Source organism: Carya illinoinensis, chromosome 15, assembly GCF_018687715.1.
Source record: "Carya illinoinensis cultivar Pawnee chromosome 15, C.illinoinensisPawnee_v1, whole genome shotgun sequence".
Classification (NCBI taxonomy): domain Eukaryota; kingdom Viridiplantae; phylum Streptophyta; class Magnoliopsida; order Fagales; family Juglandaceae; genus Carya; species Carya illinoinensis.
This window is the reverse complement of record NC_056766.1, coordinates 46267041-46290313: the sequence shown is the minus strand read 5'-3', so window position 1 is coordinate 46290313 and position 23273 is coordinate 46267041. Positions and strand designations below refer to the sequence as shown.

At 38.1% G+C, this 23273-nt stretch overlaps 1 protein-coding gene and 1 pseudogene across 1 annotated transcript in view; one reads left to right on the top strand and one right to left on the bottom strand.

Annotated features, from left to right (window-relative positions):
* The window catches only part of LOC122297489, a 45957-nt gene that overhangs the window by 17485 nt on the left and 5199 nt on the right, over positions 1–23273 (bottom strand). The gene's annotated exons all lie outside the window — the stretch shown is intronic.
* On the top strand, positions 3799–4203 carry LOC122297492 (annotated as a pseudogene).

Below are 23273 nucleotides of genomic sequence, written 5' to 3'. Positions count from 1 at the left end.
AAAATTGTGTAAAAAGTTGTATATATTTGTGACATTGTGTATCAGTAACTAATACAGTAGAGAATGTAATCCCAGTAAGATGCTTTCTCTCCTCTGCTCCCCAAACCCTCACATAAATAACCTTATAAGATGGTTAATCTTATGGTTGGCACTGGAGCAGTGTCTGTATGTAAACTCTGTTATTACCATTAGCAATGAAATAAGTCCCATTTTACAAAGTGCCTTGTGGAACCCCCCATCTCCAGAAATCAGACATTTTTTACAACTACACAACAAAGACAACAACTCATGTCCCAAAGAAAGCAGATTCATGAAACAAATACGAAAATCTAAAACTTAGAATATAGACATTATTGCTTTGTGCCCAATTGTGCTACGTCCTTGATCTAATCGCCAAAGCTAAAAAAAAGCCATTAAAGATTAAACCATTAGCATTAACACAGGAAGACAGGCCGCCCCGACAACCATTAGCTCTTACTCATTCTATTCCTCTGTTTTCATGGAAACCAAACAAAAGAAAATCTACCAAACATACTTAAATAACTATATCAGTGATAATAGTTTGTAGCTAGGGAACTTGTAAATAAAATGGGAAACCATCAACTGTGTTGAGAAACCATCAACTTCTAAATAAAATGGGACTAAATTTGGTACTGACCTGTACGTATATGGCGCCCTCTGCTACAGCCTTTGTATTACCGTGTACCGTGGCTTTCGATATTACTAATATGGAGTGCTCTGTTTTGAGCCTACAAAACAGAGCCTGTCTTCTATCAATCGATGGACACTGTGACAGAGAAATTGCACTTGGTTTGAGCGGGTTTCCGTGTGGGGATGTTGTTCTGTGGAGGATAAGATGTGATCAGGCCGGGCGATGTGAAGGGACGCTCTGTTGAGCCGTTGCTCTGTCAGAACGTAATGCACGAGAGAATTGTACGTGTGGCGGCAACCCTAGCCATGTTAATTATGGGGAAGATCAAACGGCAAGATATTCCAGCGCTAGTGGTGGAAAAAAATAATAATAATACATGCAATAAATTAAATACCCGACATGGCTATAAATAATTATTGAGAAAATACTTTGATCATTGGAATGTGACGTTTATGGGTGCAGATCCTTGAAGATTTAAGTATGCGTGAGATAATTAACTATGGAATGTTAAATCTATTTAAGAATCTCTTTATTTTCTATAAGTAGAGCTTAGTTGACTTTATTATAAGGATTTATTTCCTGTCATTAGTTATTGGCTTAATTTAGTTTTAGACAAATAAATGGTTCTAGTAAATTTGAGTGAATTATATTTCATATATTAAGGTTTAGTGGTCAAGTTGTTTCAAGGTCTGTTTCAATCGAACTACATTTTATTATTTAAAACTAGGAGTTAAGAGTTTCTTTAAGGTCTAGTGATCAAGTTCTATATATTTGTTGTCGAAGATCTTAAGCAATTTCTTAATCATTCGATTTTCAAGCATTAGCCTTGTACAAGCATTTTCATAAGTGATATAGTATTAGTATAGTGATTTATATAATAATTTATATATAGACTTAAATTATATTACTAATAGTATTAGAGTACGTATTAGTATAAGACCATAAAGTATAAATTGTAATTAATATACATTATATACTAATGTATATTAGTATTACTAATGTACTAATATAGTCATTAAAATGAATATATTGAGAATTTATTAATTAAGCAATAAAATGTTATTAATATATATATTATATTTGCTGTCGAAGATCTTAAGAAATTTCTTGATCATTCGATCTACAAGCGTTAGCCTTGTACTCTGGCTAGGCTGCCACAATTTGATTGGCATTATAGTATCGTGTTGAAAAGTTTGTGTTGGTAGTATGTTTATATCATTAATAGTTTAGTATTACTATATCACTATAATTAATAGTATCATAGTGATATAGTATTAGCACTACAAAGAATATGGCTTTTTGTATCGATTTTTTATATGTGGCAAAGAATTGGATGCAAATGTGTAGTAATTGCTTCGAGTTCTGGATGGATGCACATTAACAGCATGAGATTTCTAAAACCACATGAGATGTTTTCGCTCGACCCTCGCTCAACAGGGCGCTCGAGCGAACTCAAACAGAATTGAATGCTCGACCCTCGCTCGACATGGCGCTCGAGCGAACTCAGACAGAGTTGAACGCTCGACACTCGCTCGACACTGCACTCGAGCGAACTCAGACAGAGTTGAACGTTCAACACTGCGCTCGAGCTAACTTAGGCAGATTGGAATGCTCGACTTTCGCTCGAGCGAACTCAAGCAGAATGTCTAATATAAGCATAAAGTATATTACTTATAATGGTATTAGATTGTTAGTATAAGGCCATAAAGTATAAATTGTAATTAATATACATTATATACTAATTAATATACATTAGTAACTAATATAATTATCAAGAAGAATATATTGAAAATTTATTAAACGATAAAATGTTATTAATATATATGTTATATTTAAAGCATATGATTAAATAAATATTCATGTTTAAGATTATAATAAATTAATAATTGTCTTATATATATTTTTTATATTAACATAAAATTATAATAACATTATCTTTTATATAACATAATTATATATATTATATAATATAATTTATAAAAAATATTATATTAACATTTCAATTATACATAAGATTGGAATATTTAGATCAAAGAGTAATAAGCAAGCATAATATTATAAGTTGGCGCCTTCAGCCCACCTCAAATATTCGTACATACCCACACATATAATTTCCCTCAAAATATGGTCAAAACAAAAACTAAGTTGGCGCCCTAAACGTTCCTCCCACGGCTTACACACTGCAGACGTTCCTCTTTCCAGCTTATAAGTACATCTTATTCCTTCTTTTTGCTTCTAGGGCTTCAGAGTATCAACCAACAATTTTACCATCACCACACACACGCCGTCAACCAAGGAGATGCAGCCCAATGTAGCCGAGTCCTCTCCTGCACAACGGAAGTCCCTCCAACCAACGCCACCACCTTCCGCACTTGGAAAGATGCATCGGAAGCCACAGAGATGCCAATTCAAGAACCAGCAACCACCTGCATATAAGTACCGAACCAGCCTCTGTTTTAAGCAAGAAGAACAGAGCATTATTCTCCAAACCGAGGGCCATGTCTTGCTGCAGTTGGGCCATGTGTTTCTGCATATAAGCATAAAAAATCTTCTTTGTTATTCTCATGGCATTGTTTCTGTGTATGCTTTCTCTATTTCAAAAGCTATGGAACATTTTTTAAAAATTTAACCGTTTTAACTTACAGAGAGCAATGAGTATTACTCCATCCATGGCACATCAAGTGATACAGGTACCAGGTTGCCATATTTCTATTAGTCTATGCATCTTGATCTAGTTCTAGATAGCGAGTTCATTTCCATCAACACTTTTTTTTTTTTAAAAGATATATTTTTTTTTTCCCGTTTGGACCTAGATTCACTGCTAACAAATGTCTCCGTAGTGACTTTTCAGGTTCTTAGATCTGGGATATATTACAAATATGTGGTGGCTCCATATAAGGCTGGTGCATGGTTGGCATATCTGTGCAGACTTGAAGCTGAAAAGGGTGGTATCATTTCTGTGATTACAAAATATAGTGATCTAATAGCATATGGTTTCCAAGCTGTAAGAACTACCCATAACTTTTTTGACATTATGCAGATGGAGGTCTACTGCGCGCTTCCTGAAAACATTAGTGAATATGGTGTTTTAAGCAATGTGCACAGATTGGTAAGGGTTTGAAGAAGTAGTTTACACAGAAGCCAAGATGTAGAATGAAGAGGGGCTTATTACCGAGCTTTACATTCCTAGGAAATGCATATTTACAAACAGGTTGATTACTTCAAAGGACCATGCTTCCGTTCAGATCAACGTCGGGCATTTGGATGAGAATGGCGTGTACAATGGCCATTTCTCCACCTTTGTTCTCTGTGGATTTGTTCGAGCTCAGGGAGATGTTGACAGTGGGCTTGATCGCCTTTGGCAGAAAAAGAAAGTTGAAGTTCGTCAACAGTAGAGTAATGGAGAGAGAATCTAGTTCATTATCGTGTTTGAAATTCTATTCTTAGGTCGATGCAATGTGGTCTAAGGATTTTGACTCCTTTCATTAGTTTTATGAATATTGAAATTACTTTATGATCTTTCACGTGTGGCTGTTTGAATTGTGGATATGGCATAAAATCTAATATACCTTTTACAAAAAAAAAAAAAAAAGCAATGTGCACATTGTACTAATTTTTAAATACCGTTAATTAATGCAATGCGGCTGTAACGTATTCGTAATGGCGTTTATATTGATGTCGTTAATTTAAAAAATATGTCGGCAATGAATTAGTGGCAGCGTTTAAAAACTTCATGGTGGCGTTTAGATAAACGTCGTTAATAAATTCAATATGCTGCCAATGTACTATTAGTGACATTTAAATAAATGCCACTAATTTATATGATGCATTGGCAACGTAATGGGGCGGCGTTTAAATAAATGCCGTTAATAAATTTGCCAAATTACTAGTAGCGGCATTTATCGTAACGCTGCTATTTTAAAAAAGTGGTGGTGATCATATAAACGCCGTTAACAAATTTAATGTGCCACCGCCAATGTACTATTAGTGGCATTTAAATAAATGCCAGTAATTTATATGATGCGTTGGCAACGTAATAGGGCGGCGTTTAAATAAATGCCGTTAATAAATTCGCCAAATTACTAGTAGCGGCATTTATCGTAACGCTACTATTTTAAAAAGTGGTGGCAGTCATATAAACGCTGTTAACAAATTCAATGTGCCGCCGCTAATGTACTATTAGTGGCATTTAAATAAATGCCACCAAAGTTGCATGCTGCGTCGGTAATGTAGTAGCAGCGGCGTTTAAGGTAACGCCGCTAGTATATGCTAGGGATGGCAACGATAAATTGGCGGCGTTTCCAGAAACGCTGTTAATGTGGGTATTGTGGTGGCGTTTCAAAAAATGACGCTAAATTGATACAAACGCCACTAATGGGATTTACAAATACTGGTGTTTGCGCAAACGCCGAAACAATGAAAATAGCGACCCTCCAGTACCGGCGAACGGTTATGCCGTTAGAAAAACACATCGAATTAAGTAGCGGCGTTTTTTGGGATAGTTGCCGGCATATAACCAACGTTGCCAATTTAGCCTTTTTTTGTAGTGATTAGCTCAATCTCCGGGATCAAAATTTCAAAATCCTTTCTTTTTAAATAAGGAGGAAGGGGAGAGTATGAGGGTTCTTGATTCTTTTAGTTTGGGCCAAGATGGGCCCTGTGTTGAGATGAGGCCTTTTAAAGATTATGGGGCTGTCAAGAGGTCCAGTGAGGGTTTAAATTTTGTCGAAGGATACCCTTAAGGAGAACCTACCAAAATGCTTAAAGGGCTTAGAAAACTTACCTGAAACAGAAACTTTGAAGAAGATGTCTCATGTGCAGGGGAGTGGAAAGTGGAAGAAATGTGCTCGAAATCAAGGCACGTCAACTTCTTTGCATGGCAGTGTTTTGGGTGGTAAAATACTCTTAGATGATATTGGAGAGCCTGGGTCTGTTCTTGTTAGTGTGAAGAAAGCTTGTGTGGCTACTCATGAGGGAGGTGATGATGTACAAATGGGATTGGCGGTGGCTGATATTCAACCTTGCTAGGAATTATGAAAATCTTAAGTTAGAATTGTCGTGGATTTGGGAACTCTTGAACAGTTCAAAGCCTTTGCTTATTAGTGAAGGAAAAGATGCCCAATGTAGTGTTTTTAATGGAAACTAAACCATTTGGTAATCGTGCTAGGAATTTTAAGAAGAATTAAGTTGGAGAGTGTTTAGTGGTGGATGTTGTGGGTAGGAGTGGGGGGTTGATGATGCTCTGGAAGTAGGATTTACAAGTTGAGCTTGTAAACTATTCTCATACACACATTAATGTCTTAGTTAATGATGCTGGTCGTGGCTTCATGTGGCTACTAATTGGGCTTTATAGGCATCCAGATGTAAATCAGAGGAAAGATGCATGGGCCCTTCTCAAGTCTTTTAAACCTGTTGATATGAGGTGGTGTATTTTAGGAGATTTTAATGAAGTACAAGCGAATGATGGGAAAGTGGGTGGCAGGCCTAGGAGTGAAAAACAGATGGAGATGTTTGGAGGGGTTATGGAAGAAGGGTATCTATTTGATTTGAGATGGAATGGTGATAAATTCACATCGTGTAATCAGCATGGATATGACTCTTTCATGAAGGAGGGATTGGACAGAGCTGTGGCCAATGCTGAGTGGATGAGTATCTATCTTGAATATCGTGTGGATTCTTTAATAGCTATATGTTTTGATCACAGACCAATTCTGGTTTTTTGTAAAGTTGAAAGGAGGAGTGGAAATTTTTGACAGGATAAATTTAAATATGAGGCAAACTGGTCAGAGGAGGGATATGGTTCAGTGATAGAAGTTGAGTGGAATAAGGAAGCTGCGGTTATGACTGATTTGGTAAGGATTCAAAAGCAGTTGGAACTATGCAGAAAGGGCTTTAAAAAATGGAGTAAGAACTTTGTGAATGACAAGACTCTGGCTATAAGAGAAAAGACAAAGATCTTAAATAAACTACAACATGATGATGATCCAAAGAAGATGGATGAGCTGAAGCAAATAGATTGTGATCTCAAATTTTTGTTGGAACAAGAGGATATCTGATTGAAACAAAGAGTTAAACGTCATTGGCTAGAAAAGGGAGACCGTAATACTAAGTTTTATCATGCTTGTGTAAATCATAGAAGGAAGAAGAACTTTATAAAAAAAAAACATTGTTTTTTTTCGATGGAAACAGACTTCATTGAATTCATTCAACAAACCGAAGTTACAAATGTGACTTATCAATACAGGAAAATCCAGACTATAAGCCAACCTACGCATCTGCTCTGGAGTATCCCCGCACACATAGTGGCGGACATTGTCTTAACTTCTAAATCTCTCCTACGCGAGAGAGAGAAAGAGCGCGCTCTGTATAAACAAAGCGGAAAGGCCCCATCCATCCTCTCAAAGAGGTGGAATACGGGACACTGCTGCTATGGACACCAAGTCCAATAGCCTATTTCTATATTACTAATAACTGAAGAGCAAAGACTACAATACAACATACACAAAAACAAAAACAAAACAAACCACAAGCACCGACGTGAGCCCCGACAGCACACCTACTGCAAGCATCGGCGGTACGAGCCCAGAAAAACAGTGCGAGCACCCAGCTCACGCACGGACAGCAACCTCCACCATGGAGGCTGGCCGTACGATCACCAGCCGTAACATCGCCCGCCACTCTCGACCAAACTCTTGCTTCAGGTTGGGTCCGATGTAGCAGCTCATCACCGGTCAAAATATAAAGAGAAAATTACTAAAAAAAGACGCTTCCAAGGCACGGAACAAAATACATGCTAATGGCCTACGATCTGCAGTTGTCAGTCATGATGGGCATTTCCCAAACAATTGGCTGTTTGTCTAGCCCATGCCGCAGCTGTCACTATCTGCCTGTCCGGCTCATTTCCTGCACATAATCCGATAGCGTGTTCGCCTCAATCCTCCATGGCCCCACTATCTGCCCGTCAAAGCCTGTTTGAGCTCAGAAAAGCCACGTGAAGTTTCGCCATGGACTATAACTTGTTGACCCGTCGTTGTCCACCTGTTTGAGCTCTCCCTCAGTCTGTGTTTTTGAAGATGAAACCAGAGCTCGGCCATGAAGCATGACCCCGTTCTTGTTAGTCAGCAAGTTTTCTAAGAGACCGACCATGACAACGAACACCAGTAGCCCGTTACGTCCCCATAACCGCAACCCCTAAGCCTTATTGACAAACGGCAAAACCAAACACAACAACATAAAACTAGAACAGACCAACAGAAGGACTAGAAAAAACCAAAACAAACCAAATAAAAACCGACGTACACAAACAACCTAAAAACACTAATAACCAGTAAAATGCATTGAAAAGAAAGTGGGTCTTGATCGGCTGTCTTCATGTTGTCCAGCCCACGCCTCAAAATAATTACGCCCATCCCTATCTGTCCCCCGAAAACGCCGTGAGAAGCTTCACCCCATGACAGAACCCCATCCATGCATACCTCTGTTTTCTTGGCCAACAAACAGAGCATTCCCAAAAACACTCCTTCTTGGCCAACACAGAGCCGTCCATGCACGTCTGTGTGCATCCACCTCCTCCGTTTTGGGATCTCGTCCGCTGAAAGCGTTTCCGCAGGAACGCTACCATGCATTCCGTCCAGATTGGACCCACCATAGTTTGAGCATTTCAAGCATGCATCTGAGAGCGCCACCACCACATCAAGACCGACTCTGAGACCCTCCACCTCCATCGTGTAGGACCACCACACCCAGCTGCTTGTTTTTGTTTGGTGCAAGACTCAGAATCAGCCAACTAAGCCATGACCCTCCACCTCCATCGTGCAAGACCACCTCCCCCAACTGTGTGTTTATGTTTGGTGAAAGACTCGAAATCCAACGAATCCAAGACTCCCCTCCTCCATCGTGCAGGACCACCACGTCCAGTTGAGTTGTTTATAAGGTGAAAGGCTCGGATCAGTACATGGTGATCGGGCTGTTAAGCCTCCATACCCACAGCCAACGAACCCTTATTTACACACACAGCAAAAATAAACAACCCAAGTAGGAAGCTTGGGAAAATAGGAAAAAAGCAAAAGAGGAGGGAGGGAGGAAGGAGCTGAGGCTCCCGCCTCCCTCAGTTTGGTTGCTCTGTTGTGTGTTCTAGAGAGAAGTTGGAGCTTCTCTCTCTTCGAGTTTTGAATTTACTAAATCCTGCTATCTCACCCTTGCATTAAAAAAAAAAAAAAAAAAAACATTGTTGATGCTAAAGGTAATATGTTGTCTGAGAAGGATGAAATCATGGGAGGATTCTGGAACCATTTCTTAGATGTTTATCAGTCTTCATATCCAACGGCAGATAGTATTGAGATGTGCTTAAAGGGCGTTGAAAGAAAGGTGATTGAAGATATGAGGAAGGGTTCGGATAAGGAATTCTCAAAAGAGGAAGTGGATGCAGCTTTGCAAGAAATGTCACCATTTAAATCACCTGGGCTTGATGGTTTTGGTGCAAGCTTCTACCAAGATCATTAGGAAACTGTTGGGGAGGCTGATGTTGGTCAAGCAGTGTTGAATTTTTTGAGGGAGGGTGTAAAGCCACAGTTTTTAAATCACACAAACATTGCTCTTATTCCCAAGGTAGAATCTCCTCAGTCTATTCATAATTTCAGGCCAACTAGCTTGTATAATGTTTTATACAAACTGATTTACAAAGTATTGGCTAATAGAATGAAGCAAGTTTTAGAAAAGGTTATTTCTTGGAATCAAAGTATCTTTATTCCTGGTAGGTTGATTACAAATAACATTATGATTGCGTATGAATTACTCCATAACATGAAATCGAGGCAAAGGGGCAGAGAGGGTAACAATGTGATTAAGTTGGATATGTCAAAGGCTTATAATAGAGTCTAATGAGACTTTTTGGAAGCTATGCTGGTGAAGCTTGGCTTTGGTATGAGATGGACAAAATTTAATTATGAAGTGTGTTCGATCTGTAAGTTACTTAGTTATAGTGAATAAGAGTCCAGGTGATACTATTCTGCCTTTTAGGGGTTTGAGGCAAGGTGATCCATAATCACTTTATTTGTTCCTAATATGTGTTGAGAGTCTTAGTTCTTTATTGAAACAAGTAGAGATAAATGGAGACATAAGAGGGGTAGCAGTGACAAGGGGAGGAATGAGGACCAGTCACCTATTTTTTGCCGACGATTGTGTTATTTTTTGCATAGCAAAGATGGAAGAATGATACAATGTTAACAATATTCTCTTTAATTATGAAAGGGCATCAGGTCAGACTCTTAATATGCAGAAGACATCCCTTTCTTTCAGTTCTAATACAAAGGCAGCAACTAGGGCCTTCATTTCTCAACAACTTGATGGTGTGCAATGCAACATATATGATAAATATTTAGGCTTACCCACGGTGCTAGGAAAGTGAAAGTTTAATACTTTTAGAGGTTTAAAGAAGAAGATATGGAAAAGAGTCAATTGTTGGAAGACTGCTCTTATCTCAACGGCAGGTAAGGAAATCCTTATTAAGAGTGTTTACAAGCCATTCAGGTCTATACTATGAGTGTGTTTAAGCTACCTAAAAAATTATACAAGTAGATTGAAGCCATGTTGGCTCGGTATTGGTAGAGTCATAAAAAGTCATATAGAGGAATTCATTGGAAAAGTTGGGCTAAGCTGGGTATGGTAAAGTCTAAGGGTGGATTGGAGTTTAGGGATCTTGAGAGTTTCAATAGAGCTTTGGATCCTGGTTCCTTGGTGGCTCAATTTTTTAAGAAAACGTATTTCAAGTAGACACAATCTTTAGAAGCAAAGTTGGGAAACTGTCCTTCTCTTATATGGAGAAGTTTATGGTCAATGTTGGACTTGTTGAAGGAGGGGCTTGTGTACAGAGTGGGGAATGAGAAAAGCATATAGATTTGGAAGGATAAATGGATTCCATGTCCTCTTACCTATACAATTCATTCTTTAATTAACATGTTGGATGTTGAAGCAAGAGTGGCTGAGTTAATTGATGATGATAGAAGGATATGGTAGAGTGAGGTGGTAGAAGTTGCTTTAATAAAGAGGAAGCTCATAGAATTTGCAATATCTCCATTAGTTCTAGACATGTTGAAGATAAGTTGATATGGTGCAAATCTGATAAGGGAGTTTATTCTGTGAAGAGTGCTTACTTTGTGAATTTGTTGTAAAAAAAGGCAAACAATGGGGAATCCTCGAGTCTGGATAGGGAGGATGAACAATGGAAGGTAATGTGGCAAATGGAAGTCCCGGGGAAGTGAAACGTACAGTTAACATAGAAAGCTCTCAATAGTATTCTGCCTACTAGAGTCCATTTATACCAGAGGAGGATTGTTGAAAATAGCACGTGTCCAATCTATTGCACTGAGGAAGAGACCATTGTTCATGCTCTTTGGAGCTTCCCTGCTTCTTCAGATTTTTGGATTGAAGAGGTGAGTCTTGTTAAGAAATGGTAGGTGGGGTTATGGACTTTGTGCAGCTATGGTCTGATCTGTCATTTAGGTTGCCAACAGATAAGTTGGAATTGGTTGCTTTTGTTTTTCACAAGATCTAGATCAAGTGAAATGCTTTTGTTTTTTATGATAAATTTAAAAGTCCATTTGCAATTATGAAGTTAGCAGTTGATGATGTTGATGAATTCAAATTAGTTCAAAGGAAGAGACATATATGTGTTGAGAGGGAAGCTACTGCAGTGGCGAGTCACAGTTGGAAGAAACCAAAAAGTCCTTATTTCAAAGCAAACTTTGATACTGCTTTTGATAAGGATAGTGAGAGGATGGTTATTGGTATTGTAATAAGGGATAGTAATGGAGATGTGTTGGCTACTTTAACTGCACCTAGAGACAAGGTTGGTTCAGTCTATCTTGTTGAATGCTATACTTTGAATAGAGCCTTAAGGCTGTGTGAGGAGCTGAGATTGCATCAGGTTATTTTTTAAGGGGATGCTAAGTCTGTAGTGGATGCTACTAATTCTGTGATTGAAGATAATTCATGGAGGGACCAAGTGAATGAAGACATAAAGTTTATGTTATCTGCTCATAGTTCATGGACCACTGCTTTTACTTATCGAGGTAGTAATGGAGTTGCTCATGCTCTAGCCAAAGTTGCTGTAAAGACTGATGTAGAAGCTGTTTGGTTAGAGGAGGGGCCTAGGAGATTGAATCACTTATTGTGAAAGAAAAATTTTGTATTGGTTGATTTTGTAATGAAGATGTTATCATTTTCCTTTTAAAAAAGAAGAAGATAAATCTATATTCAAATTCGCATCTAAAAGTTATTAAAAACCACTTCAAAGACGTAATCCAACAAACATTAAAGGACCAATACAGGTCTGGGATGGTGATATGTCACATGACATGTGATATCCTTCATTTCCTTGTGTTTTTAGGTATTTATTTTATTAATTATTCTTATTGGTTCTTTTATTTTAAATTGGTTATTATTATTATTACTATTATTATAGTATTTTATCGTTATCACTGCTTAAGTTGTGTAATTTATTTTTTCTTCTTATTAATTATTTCTTATTATTTATTGGTTCTTTATTTCAAATTATTTTTATTGTTGGTTTTACTATTTTATTTTACTAAGTTGCTGTGTTTTTAAGTTAAATAATTGTTTTAATCCTCACAGTTAGATCAGATTGAAGACCTCAAGATGAAGGGCCTGAATTAAAACCGAAGTCCCTTTCTCTTTTTCCCTATTTCCTTTCTTTCTCTCTCTCCTTCCTCTCCTTCAGCTCGCTCAACCCCCCTCACCGATTCTCTTCTCCTCCAGCCTAGCCACTGTGCACCACTGGCAGGGCCACCAACCACCACCTCACGCCTGCGACCTTCCCCACGCCAGTCTCCTCCCCTCGCGAGCCTCCCTATTTCTCTATAGCCCAGCCCAAAACCCACGGGTTCTTCAACACAGTGCCACCGTCCGCCATCCCCTGGCCACTGTACCACCACCAACAACATCCCTTTCCACTAGCAACGTCCCCTAGCTACCCTTATGTCCCATTGTATCACCTAGCCACCGCACGCCCTCTCACTCTCCCACAGTCTCTCTCCGTTTGTTTGGCCCCCATCCTCCACCCACATCCGCTGTCACAAGCTTCCCCTAACCACCATCGGCCTCACCTAGCCACCCATAGCCTTGATCTACCCTCACACACGCCCATCTCTCTCGGGCTCTCTCTCATGCATGGCTTTGATCTCCACCGTGTGCTGCCGTTGCCAGCCTCCAGTCCCACCGAGCACCACCACAACGTCACCATGACCACCTCCTTCCTCCTCCCCTTGACCCGAAGCCCCTAGCTTCCCCCTCCATTTTTCTAGCTTTGAGACCCACGACTAGCCCATTGGAAAGCACTACTCCGCCACTTTTGGCGTCACCCATGGCCTTGCACACACTTGATCTTCTAGATTTTCCTTTTTGTTGTTTTTAGTAATTTTTCAAAGAATTTTCTTAAGATTTAAATATATTTTTACACTAACATGTTTCTGCAGTCTGATTAGTTGTGATGGGCTTTGGGTCCATGAAATGTTGGAATTGTTAATTAGGATTGTTGTCGGATGTGAACCTTGGGTCGAATTGGAGGATGAGATTACGATTGTAGTGGTTTGTGAATTGTGCACTTAGGATTGTTATCGATGTATTTTTATTTGATGTGTGTTATGTCATGTCATTCAATATACTAATTTCATGCATTTCCATGTGTCATGATTGAAAACTGGGTTTTCGTGTTAAGAAAGAATTTTTGGATGCATGCGTATTTCAACCTCAAGTCGAGATGGGCATTATCTTGGTGGAGCTCCTCTGGTAACTCGGGAGCGTATAAAACTGAGTGACGTCCATTGGGTTGTCACCGGGCGACAACGGGATCGGACAAGATGATAACGCTCTCGTATCGACTCTGTGACCCCTCTGCTGGTGGGGGGCTAAAGGATGCTTGGTCACGAATCCGCTGGGCGCAAAGTTGGGCATCGCTTGTTATAAGGTACACGCACAGTTGTTACCCTTGGTGTGACGAAGGGAGTCAGGGTGTGTGGATGGTCCATAAGGGAGACCATAGTGCATGAGTAAGAAATGTTCATGTTTAGGCCATTTTTTGAGAAAATTTGAGATTTTAAGAACATAAGGGCTTAGGAACAACCCACCTATTTATAGGAGATAAACAACCCGCTAATAACCATTAGACAAGTTAGAAAGTAGGGATATTGCACAATACACAAACACACAGTTGATTAAAATTGAAAAAAGAAAAAGACGTCCCCACCATCTACCCACGAACCCGTACCCCTTCGGGCCTTCCCCACTAAAACCCCTTCCCTTTCCCCACTTCACAGCTCCGTGAACAACGACATAGAAAGGTTTGGTTGCCGAGCAAAATGAGAAATGCGAATTACGTTCTTCTGAATATTCAATATTTGACCATCTCCCATTTCTTTTCGTATTTCTCATCTACCAAACAGAAAATAAATATTTAAATATTTTCATTTACAGTGGTTATGGATCACTGTTGAAGCATAGTGCTTTAAGGCAGTCATAGATCTTGTTTAGTTTATCTCACTTTGGTTTGGATGAGGAAGGGGACATCAGAGGCTGTGAGTTTTCCTTTGGGGGTCGAGCTCCGTCTGTGGCTGCTTGGGGCCTTGAGCTCTGTCCTACACTTGGCTGAGTTGCTGTCGGGGATGAGTGTGGGGTTGAGATCTCAGTTACGAGTTGGGATGGAGTGAAAGATGAATACTGTGACGAATTAATCAGGCGTAGGCAAGTCTACAATATGAAAAATAGAAAGCTAACTTGGAGGCCCGCTATTGGAAGGCTGTTTATTTAGTAATAACAGCTCGACCGGCTTCCAGGTTTTCTCTTTTAAGAAATGGATGTGATTTGGGCCAAAATGGGTTTTGGCGTGTGTTGGAAACGTGTCATTTTTTAGGAAAATGATGGTTTTGTTTTGCATGTTTCATCATGTGGATGCATAGACGTTAGTTACATTAACATGTTTTTATCTCTTGGATTGTTTGGTTGATTACTTACTGAGATTTATAATCCCATTGTAGTATTCCAACCCCACAGTTCCGTTTTATGGAATCGTAAATTTTGATGTAGAGGATGACGTTGAGCTTGAGGGATCGGCTCCGCCGAAGGAGTGACTTGTGGTCGCTTGTTGATCATGGGATTTGTTTCTCCTTTTTGGTTATGTAGTTTGGGCTTTTTACTTTATTTTGCTGGATAACTGTGTAACTTTTTTAAGGATATTTTACTGTCGTGGTTCTGTTTTTAAGATTATGGTGTTTAGTTGACTATTTTATTTCTCCGCAACGATTATTACTGTACACTTAATTGCATGTTCACACACTAAGCACTTGTCGATTGGGGTGCGTGAGCCGTGTTGTTATCATCTCGGTGTGATGATTCTCGTTAAATCACATGCGGGAGTCAGGGGTGCCACAGGTGGTATCAGAGCAAAGTCAGGGATGGTGGTAAGTAGAGATGGTGGTAGAATCCTATCTGATGATTCTTGAGAACTCTCACGTGTGAGCAGTGGCGAAATGTGGCTCTCCGTCCAGGAACTGTAGGGATGGTGGTAGAGTTCTGCCTATGATTCCTGCCTACAGTGCTCTGATAAATACCTCATGTTGCCACCAAAGGCTATGGCAAGTCACAGATGGTATCAAAGAGGTTTGGCTTTGGGAAAAATCACATGTCCCGTAGGTGCAATGCCATAAAATTTTAAAGCTTTCATTTGAATTTATTATAGTTTGTTCTATTTCGTTCTATTTCATTCTATTTTGTTTTGTTCTGAATAGTGTTGTGTTGTGCCATGCCGTTCCGTGTTGTGTTGTTGCATATCACTGATATGATCTCCAATACCAGTACTTTGCAAGTCTGCAATCTGTTTGATAAACAGGAGAGTGGTCTGACTTTAGTGCTAGAAGTACATAACAAAAGGTGCTTGGGAAAATAGACATCCATTCTGGTGTGGCCATAGCTCTATCAAGCTTTTCCTTTGTGAATTGTAAATCTGGCCCGTTATTAGACCAGGTAAATTGTGGACCTTTTGTGACTAATTCATGTAGAGAGTAGTGATTAATTACCTCACGAAAATTCTCCATTTGCTTGTAAGGCCTTAAGGCAGCTCCCATTTTTTCACTTTGACATGTTATTTCATTAAAATCTCCTATGCATATCCATGGAATGGAAGTAGCTTCTTTGATTGCCTTCAATAAATTCCAACTGCTATCTCTTTTTGAGGTTTCAGGATGGCCATAAAATCATCTCATCATCCATTGTTGTTGACTTCTTTTTTCCTTCACCACAACACTAATATGGCATCTTGTAAAATTATGTACCTACACATCAAATTCCGGGTTCCATAATAAAGCAAGTCCACCATTACTTCCTTAATTGACTCTCCACTATTAAACATCCTTCAAACTTTAGTTTCACTCTTATTGCCTCCATCTTCTTTTTATTGCATTTGGTTTCCATTAAGAAAACCATATTTGGGCACTTGTCCTTAATCAACATGTTAATGACCCTAATTGTTCAAGGGTTCTCAAGCCCTCGACAGCTCCAACTAAGTAGACTCATTTGGATTAGCAGGGCTGGTTTCCAGCCTCTACCATTTCAATTAAATCCTCATCTACCAACACCAAATTGGTCTTCCCTTTCTTCCTCGCTGATAGCTTGTGTACTGCCTTTCTCTTTGTAACACTAACAAGCAAGTTCTCAAGGTCACCAGTCTCATGTATATCTGTGAAGCTCCCAATTTCCGTTTGGGATTGGACGGACATTTGAAGCGTCGAGACATGCAACACAAGGTTACCTGCCTCCGTTCATGACATATAAGATGCAATGTTCCTAACATGCATCTAACATTATACAATATTCGCAGCGGATAAATTATTTCTTTAGCAATACTATGCATCAAATTGAAAATATCTCAAATGCTTAAAACATACTTGATATATAAAGACCCATTGAACAACTAAGATCATAACACTAATTCAAAATGATTATGATCCAAAAAGTACTGGAGATTCAACTCCATCGTACAAGTAGTAATTTACGTTAACTACTATATTAGCATTGACGTCGCATCGTCGCTCAGTCAACTGTGTCTAGTTGGTCAGCTCCTGATTCTCCTTCAGGTCCTGTAACAAGATCTACCATTTGGGGGGAATGATAGTTGGGACTACCACAGTGAGATTTGATTACAAATCTCAGCAAGTTAACAAAAAACTTCCACACAGGCTAATGATGCACGGATGACAGTAAAAGCATAAAAGCATAATCAAATTCATAAGTAATTAAAGCATAACTTGGCATACAACATAGCATAATTGACATAACTTAAATTGAAACATGAACTGAACTTGACTTGACATGAACTTGATCTGAAACTTGACTTATCATGAACTTGTTTTGAAACTTGACTTAACATGAAAAATACATACTCCACAGTTGTTGTGGCCCCATGTATTCTACGTGTAAATACATACTCCACAGTTATTGTGGCCCCTGTATTTTACACAAACTTGACTTAACATGAAAAATACATATTCTACAGTTGTTGTGGCCCCATGTATTTTACGTGTAAATGCATACTCCACAGTTGTTATGGCCCCATGTATTATACGGAAACTTATTCTTTAACTGCTTAAATACATACTCCACAGTTGTTGTGGCCCCATGTATTCTACGTGTTACAATTGCTGTGTCTCACGTAGTGTATGCGTCACAATTGCTGTGACCCCATACATAAGTAATCAAGATGAAACGTGACTGGAATATGAAAGGACTGAAGCCCTGACGTAACATAACGTGACTTGAACATAACTTGAAATACATGATCAACTTGAGATAGAAACATTTCGTAACATGGCATAACATATAATAGACAATATATTTAACATGACATACTTGCAACAGTGAATATTACATGACTTGACATACATGTAATAGATGGCATACTTAGCATGACGTACATATAATGTATAGTAATACATAACAGAATATATTATGTAACAGATAAAAATTGATGACAGAATAAATTCTATATAATAGACAATTACGTGATAACTTGGCATGGCATGACATATATGATAACACACATACATACACTGTAGTTCCTTTACTTAGCACACATACACAGTAGACTGCTAGTAAGTTAAAAGCTAACTTACCTCGATCTCCGCGTTTCTTATAAAACCTCAAGCGCGATCACGAGGAACTGTAATTAGTGATTCTAAAAGTTAGCACTAAATCACTAATAACTTGAAATATGAAAAATACTAACTTAAAGAGCAAAATTTCTATTTTACTCTCTACATGTAGGAAAATGACCGTTTTACCCATAACTTAAGGATTTTGCATACTAACTCCATAAGTCACCAAAATTTACATGCTTCATGTAAATTTTATCCTCAACTCAAATATCAATTTATAGAATTTAAAACTAATCACAACTATTAAAACTCCATAGGGCCGAAATTCCCATATGCTATTTCCATTGATTTTTGTTTCCAACTTGTTTTGATCAACCTTTTGATCTATGACTTATAAATATGTGATCTTTAAACCAAACCATCACATGGTTTAAAAAGATGACCTAAAACATATAAAAGCTTCTAATTCAAGATCACATGGTTAAAAATTAACCAAAACATAAATTTAGCCAAAAACATCCACACTTTGGCTTATTTGAATATCTCTTTGCATAAAATTTCATATCTTTGAAACTAACATCAAATATCTTCAAAATAATAATATAACATGTATATAAGATGTTTATGATCCTCCAATAAAATTATCAAAGTCATTGGAATAGGTTTAGACCACCAAAGAGTTAAACTTTCTCAAAACAGAAACTGTTTTTCCTCTTCCAGTTTCTAAGTTTCTAAATCTGAGAAAATCTTTCATCAAAACCTTAAATCATGCCAAAATCCTCAACCAATAATCATATACACATGTTAACAATACTCCATAAAAATTTCGGACCAATATCTATCCATTAGCTTGGTCAAAAACTCTAAACTATAACATATTCTCCAGTTTATCTCCCAGAATGACCTTTCTATAGTTTACATAATATTTGACTGACCAAATGATCTTCAAATGGAGCAAATAAGATATCCACATAAACTAGACTAAAAAAGGAACAACTTATATGAAGGAGACTTTATGATAAAACATTTACAAAAGCTTCAAAATGGGCGTGAAAAATAACTCCTAAAAGCTGTCCGAGAGAGAGTGTTTGATATTCTTTTAATAGAAAGTGTAAATGAAGATATTTTCGTGGGTGATGGCTGGAGATACTTATGGATGAGATATGGAAGAGATGAGACTAAAGTGAGAGTTAAGTGTAGGACTCTCTTACCCGAAGTGAGAGTTAAGTATAGAACTCTCTTACCCGAAGTGAGAGTGGAGTGTAGGACTCTCTTACCTAATAATATCTACAAAAATCAACTCAAGATATTTTTACCCAATAATATCCACGAAATTAGCTTAAAATATTTTTATCTAATAATATCCACAAAATTGAACAAACATTTCGTCCGAAAATATGAAAAAGTGTTATTGCGCCATAAGACCTTAAATAACCCTTCGAGTCTAATGGCACAAACCATAATACATTTAGACACTTCTAACTATCTCCAATAATCAAAAACACACTTCTGATACTATAATGAGTAATAACACTAACTATGTAGTTAGACTAAAACCTATATGATTAATGGATTCGTGAAGGCTTATAGAGTCTTCACGAGATTCCTAAAGTCAATAGAAATTTCACAATTGAATTTCTAGCGGGCTGTTACAATCTCCCCTCCTAAAAAAAAGATTTCGTCCTCGAAATCGAAGCAAGTAAGAAATAACAATTTAATGAAAAGGTGTTGCTTACCAACCTGCTGTCTATCCCATATATATTTGCCTTTGAGATTATGTCATTCCTTAACTCTCTTACTTTAATCAATAATTATATTATACTTCTTTCCACAAGGTTGGCCAAGTTATATCGACATACTCTCCAAACCTAAAACTTCAAGTAAATAATCTTCCGAAACTCTTTTTTAGAAAAACATAGGCGATATACTTTAAGTGTTCTTGTAAATACCAAAGTTAGTAGAGAATTCATCAAAATTAAGCCGTTAACCTCTCTCTCTCTCTCTCTCTCTCTCTCTCTCTCTCTCTCTTTAACAAAATTGGTGGCACTCTGTTTTAGACCAGACAACTCTGATCCGCATGATTTTTATAGGTCTTCTGTAGTTGTCAGGCGCCGCATAGCTATGACACTACTTTGCTCTTCTGTAGTTGTCAGGTGCCGCAGCTATGATACTACATTACTCTCCTGTAGTTGTTAGGCGCTGCATAGCTATGACACTACTTTGTTCTTCTGTAGTTGTCAGGCACCACAGCTATGATACTACATTGCTCTTGTCTCTTGTACAGAAATGCTTCACGAGAGATGATTCGTCATAATTTTCTCTATAAAAAAATTATTCAGTTCATCTTCTTTCGCATCTCATCTTCTTCACTTTTCTGAAATTAGTCTGCATTCTTACTCTGCAATCTCTTTCTGCTTACTCACTTTGCAATGGCTCAGCAATCTTCTCATTACCAAAACATGAGGTATTCTGTACCTCGTTCACCAGTTGTTTATGCTTCTTCCGTAGGTGCTATAATGCAATTCAATAATGATCTGACTAATAAGTCAGATAATGAACTTATCTATGAGCTTGTGAGTCTCGGTACCCGATACTCATCAGCCATTGTCGCATATTCTCAGCGACTGCAATCCAGGACTGGTGGGGTCGACAAACTCCACGAGAATATTGCTATCCTTCAAAGGCTTCTTATAGAATCTAACATAAAGATAGAAACACTAAAGCGAGAGAACAGAGATTTAAAATCTTTGCTTTACTCTTCTTTTCGAGTGGCTACTCCTTTAGATAGAAAAGGCATGCAGATTTTTGAAGAGTAAGAGCGTTTAAAGATTGAGGCAAAGAGTCTCAAATTTCTGTAATTTTGCTTTATGATAATAAAATAATACTTCATAAATATTCATATTTGTGTTTCTCTCTTCCAGTTTATCTCCCAGAATGACTTTTTTATAGTTTACATAATATTTGACTGATCAAATGATCTTCAAATGGGGCAAATAAGATATCCACGTAAACTAGACTAAAAAAGAAACAACTTATATGAAGGAGACTTTATGATAAAACACTTACAAAAACTTCAAAATGGGCGTGAAAAATAACTCCTAAAAGCTGTCCGAGAGAGAGTGTTTGATATTCTTTTAATAGAAAGTGTAAATGAAGATATTTTCGTGGGTGATGGCTGGATATACTTATGGATGAGATATGGAAGAGATGAGGCTGAAGTGAGAGTTAAGTGTAGGACTCTCTTACCCGAAGTGAGAGTTAAGTATAAAACTCTCTTACCCGAAGTGAGAGTGGAGTGTAGGACTCTCTTACCTAATAATATCTACAAAAATCAACTCAAGATATTTTTACCCAATAATATCCATGAAATTAGCTTAAAATATTTTTATCCAATAATATCCACAAAATTGAACAGACGTTTCGTCCGAAAATATGAAAAAGTGTTATTGCGCCATAAGACCTTAAATAACCCTTCGAGTCTAATGGCACAAACCATAATACATTTAGACACTTCTAACTATCTCCAATAATCAAAAACACACTTCTGATACTATAATGAGTAATAACACTAACTATGTAGTTAGACTAAAACCTATATGATTAATAGATTCGTGAAAGCTTATAGAATCTTCACGAGATTCCTAAAATCAATAGAAATTCCACAATTGAATTTCTAGTGGGCTGTTACAATATCCTTCTTCATGATAGAAGGTTTTTCATGATCTAATAGTCTATCCTTACATGCCCTTCTCTTCCAAGTTCTAGCCTAATTTTGCATACGGACATTCATATCAATCTCCTGCAGAACATTGGCCTCCCCTCTGTCATGGTTTCGTGACTTTGGTGCCTATGTTCTTGTGACCCCATCTACTTTAGTAGGCACTTGATTTGCTTTCAATCCTCCAATGGTATCTGATTTCCCTCCTAGATAATTAATTTCCACATACTTATCTACAGGCTCAAAGATATGGTCTCCTAGTCTTTGTCCTTTGTGCCTACTAGGTGTCCCCACTACTTTTGAAAAAGCCTCAAAACAAGTATTTAAATCAATACCTGTTGGTTGGTCCGAGAGTCTTGCTCCTCTCAAAAGTGGGGTCTCCCCATGAGGAGCTGCTTGATGTGTTGTCATTCCCTGGTTTTCCGCTATCTCTTCAAGGCTATTTGTCTTCTTGTCCTTTTGATTCTTTGACTTGTCCACGTCATCATCTTCTTCCTGATCATGTGCTGAACTATTTTCTGGTATGTCCTCAGTCTAACCTCTACCTCCCTTCAGGTCCTTTGTTGTCTCCTTTTGATTTGGAACTCGTAGCCATACCCCATATTAAGCCTCTTCCTTCCCATGCATAGATCTCATAGGCATTGGTTTCTTATACCCATCAACTCCATGTTTAATGATTCCACAATTGAAGCATAAAGAAGGCAATTTTCTTACACCCATCAACTCCATGTTTAATGATTCCACAATTGAAGCATAAAGAAGGCAATCTTTCATATTGAAAGGGTAACCACACTCTGTTGCCATTAAATGAACTCATGACTCCACGCATTAGAGGTTAGTGATGTTGATAGAAATTTTAATGTGAAGATAAGGCCCCCATCCAATCCCTTCTTCATCTACATTAACTTCCAGAACTTCACCCACCAGTTTCCCTGTCTATTCACCAACTTTTCTAGTCATACCACCCAGAGGAATATTGTGGACCTGAACCCATATTGGTTCATGTTCAAATGCTATTTCCTTAGGTGTTACTAAACCATTGTAATCCTTTAAGCATAGCATGTGACGGTCTTGCTTAACCCTCTCCATGTCAGTTGCATTTTTGAACTCAATGAGGAAAAGATTTTCTCCTACTCCTTTGAATTGTATTTGTCCTCGCAACTTCCATATATTTCCCATAGATGCTTTGAAAGCTTCACTGTTGATCACTTTGTCTGCCACTATGAACCCAAGCAGGCACATGCTACCTCGTCTGAAAGCCACTTCTTTCGTAGAGATATCAAATTGAATATCCGTTTGTTCAAGCTGAGTCAACTTGAGTGTGCCCCATTTCTCTAATATTGAATCTTCCATTTCCATCCAACCTAGTTTACCAGTGTGAGAACCTTCCAATTTGCCTTGCTTCTCGTAACCACCTTTCGACTCAAACACTTCAATATTGCAGTAAATTACACAAACAGAAAGAAGTAACAAGGAAGAAGAAAACTATACTAACGCCCATCAATTCCAAGAACTAGGAGACTAGCCTTGCCGAGAGCAAGATGGACCTCCTCAGTTCCAAGAACCAGGAGACTTTTTTCTCATTGCTTTAAATCACCATATACAGTACAAAAGTTGATGCATACTAATTGTTGTGGAAATGGCATATATAGTTCCACATGCATGTTTTTGAATGCCACATCCAGCCAACGTGAGACTAGGGTTAATTGGGCGGTGGGGCACCACCACCCACCACCTCTTTTTG